The sequence below is a fragment of the Saccopteryx leptura genome, chromosome 7 (assembly GCF_036850995.1).
Source record: "Saccopteryx leptura isolate mSacLep1 chromosome 7, mSacLep1_pri_phased_curated, whole genome shotgun sequence".
Classification (NCBI taxonomy): Eukaryota; Metazoa; Chordata; class Mammalia; order Chiroptera; family Emballonuridae; genus Saccopteryx; species Saccopteryx leptura.
In genome coordinates this window covers 108,356,840-108,361,606 of record NC_089509.1, presented here as the reverse complement: position 1 = coordinate 108,361,606, position 4,767 = coordinate 108,356,840, and the positions used below count along the sequence as shown (strand labels likewise).

The window sequence follows — 4,767 nt, the reverse complement described above, 5'->3', positions numbered from 1 at the left end:
CTTCTATAATAAATCATATAGAATCCATTTTCAACCAGTACTGGAATTTAGCTACAACCCCTACCTTCCATATATATTGAGTTTCTATGTTCTTTCATTGTTTAGGATAAAAGAATCTGCGACCTTAATTCTCCTTCGCCAGGTGACCTAACATGTTGTGTTCTCGGGAGACTGGGACAGTGACATGTTTGGAGGCCCATTGTTCTGCTAGCACACAGCTTATCAGATTACTTTAACTTTCTTATCCCTATTGTGTGTGTGTGTGTGTATCTGCCATTTCACCTTAGTGGCCTCCTTGGAGCTTTGGTCTTCAGCTGATGTCTAATGCTGGCTCTGTTTATGGGCCCACGAAACATTGCTTTCCTGGGAGATGGATGTTTCATTAAACATTTAGGTGGACAGACACTAAACATTAGGTGACAGACCACACTGTCATGCTTCTAGAAAGTAAGCATATATTAGAATCAAAAGGCCAACTAAGCCACTTTTTTTCTTTCTGCATGAAAAACGTCCATGATTTATTTTTAAGTGGGAAAGACATAACTGAGAAAAGTAAAATTATGTTTGACTGCTAGATTGTAAACAAAGACCTCTGTAATATTTGTTAAATGCCTAGCTGCAACTAAAGCTGAATAGTGACCTTTTTTTTGTCATTATAAAACAAATATTATTCTATTACCACCACGTGGAAGAAGCTACCTAAATAAGCTGAAGTGGCTCAGTTGGGATAGTGTTAGACTGAAGGTCTAAAAGTCCCTGGTTCAATCCCAGGTTTCAGCAGTTTTTAGACGTTTATTCTAAGTGAAGTTTCTGGGAAGTTTTACCTACAATATTTAGGGAGGAAAAGGAATACCTTCCAAGATCCCAAATGGATGCTTGAAACCCTGGATAGTACCAGACCCTATATGTATTATTTCCTATACGTAGATACCTATGATAAAGTTTAACTTATAAATGAACACGGTAAAAGATCAATGACAATAACTAATAATAGAATAGAATAGAATAGAATAATTATAATGATACACTGAAGAAAGTTATGTAAATGTTGTCTCTCTCTTTCTCACACTCACAAAGTATCTCATTGTCCTGTGCCGCCTTTTGACTTGAAGGAAGCACTTGATAGCTTCTCCTTGGCACATTTGAATTGCCAGCATCACTACTCTTGTGCTTTGGGGCCATTGTTAAGTAAAATAAGAATGACTTGAATACAGGCACTGGGCCACCTTGACAGTGAATCTGATAACCTGCAGGTACTAAGTGACTGACAGACGGGCAGAATACACAGCGTGGATACAATGGACTAGGTGATGATTCTGGTCCCAGCTGGGACGGAGTGGGATGGGATGAGATTTCATTACACTACTCAGAACTGTGTGCACATTAACTTATGACACATTGATTTCTGGAATTTTCCATTCATTCTATTTAGACTGAGACTGACCATGGGTCACTGAAACTTTGGGAAATGAAACTGTAGGTGAAGGGGAACTACTGTATTTGTTTCTCAAGCTCTGGGTGGATCAAGAAGGGTGGTGTCAGGTGTCCGGGTGGGCCTTTTTATATAAACCCACCAGCAGCTCAGTACTTTCTGGCTGTAATAATAATAGCTAACTTGAGCACTCAATATATATTAATATTAAGCTTTCTCCTAAACTCTATGTGTGAACTTATTTAAAATGACCACTAAAATTCTCAATAGTTGTAACACAGTTTTGGTGCTGAGATCTGGCATGTGGTATGGACACATCAGCAGTGCTTACTTTGACCACCATGATTATTTTCATTGGCTGGGAACTTTTCAAGGGAGAGCTATGCTGTATGGCCAGAAGCCACAGCCATCATTGCAGCCACCTGGCCCATGCAGGTTCGCATTAGATTCGGACAGAAGGTAGTGAAACAATGGAGCCAAGAACTGATGGGCCATTAACTTTAATCCTAGCTTGCACCCAGTGGGCAATTAAAAACACACACTGGGCTCTAAAACCCACTCATTCAGCGCTCATAAAGCTACTGACATATCCGAGTTTCCTAGAATCAAAGGTTTCTACCTCACCAGACTTATTCACCTCTGTTCCCCATCCCCTTCTCTCTGCACAAACTGGCTTCTCCTTCAACACTCCATCATCTTAGCTGCTTCTCCTGGCCTCCTCCACGTGGCCTCTCTCTGCTCTCCTCTCTGCTCTCTCCTCTAATGCTAATCTCAGGAACCGAGAGAGAGCAAGCTCCTGGTCTGCCCCACTTTATAGCGTAGAAACCAAAACCTTTAATCCAATATACAAACAAGGAAGTCTCTGATACAAAGTCACTTATCTGAGGCATAATGGGATTCCTCATGAGAGTGCACCACCCCACATCAAAAAGAGTGGGAAAGGCTTAGTCCTAAAACCAAGCCTTAGGCTATAAGAATCCTGCCTGCTTACAGCCTGTCGCCCCACATCCAATACAAACTATAAGCAAGCAACATATATATCATATTTAAAAACTTATTTGACCAACAAAACATATGCGGTATACATTGTTTCTAAGGACAGTTCATCTCCCCATCTAACAAAGTATTATTAAAGGCCACCTTCTTCCTGTGGCCTCCTAAGTATTTTTAAATTCTGTTATCAACAGTTCCCTGTTTTTATATGGTTAACATGAAGGACATTTTCCTGCCAGGCTTTAATTGTCCACAAAGAGAATTGGCTTCTCCTCCCAGGTTCTTACCTCTGAACCTGTAAGCCACAGGACGTCTTTGAAGTCTCTGAAACAGAATGCAAATGTGAGTGTTCATGTGCACAATTTCCTGGGGAAGATGTCGAGAGGTATGGTCACTCTCTAGAGTTGTGACCCAGAAAAGACTTAGAAAGGTTAAATGCAAAGATCTCCTCCCCACAAGTACTTGCTAACAGTGTGTGACCTGACCTTTGAACTTTTGCAAAGTGCCAAGTGTTAGAAATTTTCCTGATTATTGTGCCTTGCCCCTGGCCCAGTGCTGTATCTACTATACTATGAAGCAGATCTCAGGAGGGAGCTCAGGTTGTCAACCAACTTTCCTTCTGTCTGGGTGGTGGCTTTTGGGGACAAATTTCCCATGGTGAAGCCGATTGGACCATCTTTGGAGGCCCCGCCCTGCTACTTTGGGGTAACCTTCTCCATGACCCATCTCCTGTCACTGTTTAATCCGCAGAGGTGGGTCCCACTTCGCTTAACTGCCCCTCTTTGGGGGGATTAAGGGTGAAGTTCCCACAGTAGCTTTATTATTCTATTATTTTCCTCCAGCTTTCAGTCTTGGTGGCCTTGGAGACCATCTGGATGTCCAGAAGCAAAACTGGCCGATGGGTGTCTGTTCTTCCACCTTTATATTATTTAACGTCTATCACCTAATTGATATGTCCTCACCTTGGCTGTGCTTTGCTCAAGCAGTAACATTTTCAGCTCATGCCGGGCAATCTCCAGGCCTCAGGCATTTACATAAAATATGAATGCTGCAGAGTATCCTGTTTTGTTCAGTGTTTTTCTTCCTGTGAATTTGGCCACCTTTACAGGAAAGCGGCTCCCTGCAAGAGTGGATTGATTCAGAGACTGTGTTTCCATCCGAAGGCTGGGGCTGAGGAGGGACGTTCCCACGGACGTCTGGGAGCTAAAGGAGGAAGCCACGTGCAGGGAGAAACACTCGAGTTCTGCCACCACAGTCCACTCCCAAACACCTCTGGGGTGGAGGCAGGCTCTGGGTCTCAGTGGTGAGAACAAGTGGGCAAGGCCAGGCCGGTGGGAGTCTCGGAGAAGCGGACGGAGAGCAGGGCCTCGTGAGCAATAGGGTTGGGATGGTGTGGACAAGACCCACCGGGGTGAGAACGATGGAGACGCAGAGACCTGACTCTGGAGACCAGGTTCAGTGACACAGATCCGCTTTATTCAGGAAGTAAGCTAGCTTATATACACAGGTTCAGCCTATAGGGCGTTAACAGCGTGTCCTTCACAGCCAATGGCTGAAAAGGTCAGGGAGCTGCCTGGTTGGCGCTGAGTCACTTCCTTATAGCGGGCGAGCTCCCTCCTGGGTGTGCCTAGGAGGGTTTCAGGTGCTGGAGAGTTCTCACAGCATTGCATCAGCCACAGCTGCCAGGAATGCGCTCTGCGCTCTACCTACAGGATGGCATGAAGGGCTTCAGACAAAGTGGACAGCACTGTTTATTCTTCTCAGCACATAGCAGTCTCTGCATCACTATTACCTGGGCTTGGGGCCATGTGATAGTTGTACACACACACACACACACACACACACACACAGTAGTGTTGCTGTCTACAGGGAGTTTGGGTTGTATCGAACACTATAATTGGAAAGAGAATCAAGTCTCTTACAAATTTCATTGTTTTTATGAAAATAAAAAAGTACAGACTACTGAAACATTAAAGTTTTTCCAAAAGTCTTTTGCTTAAAAAGTGAAGATACTCCCAACCTTGAAGTTAATCATTATTAACAATCTGGTTTCCATTCTCTTATCTGTTTTTTTTTTCTATGCATTGCTACTATAAAATGAGTGAATGCACACATAAATGCACTTATATTTTATACAATTATTAGACCAGTTAATAATATTTTTCCATAATTTTTCAAGCAGCAGGACTAAATGCCTAAAATATAATGGAAATTTCTTTATTTTTTTGATGCTGCTCTTAATAAAAACAAAGTAAAATATAAGAGGAGGCTGAGACATGAAAAACAAGCTCCTAACTGGAGCATACATACTCCAAATTAAAAAAAAAATCACACTTCTACAG

General features: G+C 42.7%; 1 non-coding gene across 1 annotated transcript; it reads left to right on the top strand.

Moving 5' to 3' along the window:
- Nucleotides 1-707: 707 nt before the first annotated feature.
- Nucleotides 708-780, top strand: TRNAF-GAA (transfer RNA phenylalanine (anticodon GAA)). The gene has a single exon. It is a non-coding gene; the product is annotated as a tRNA-Phe (tRNA).
- The last annotated feature ends 3,987 nt before the right edge of the window (nt 781-4,767 follow it).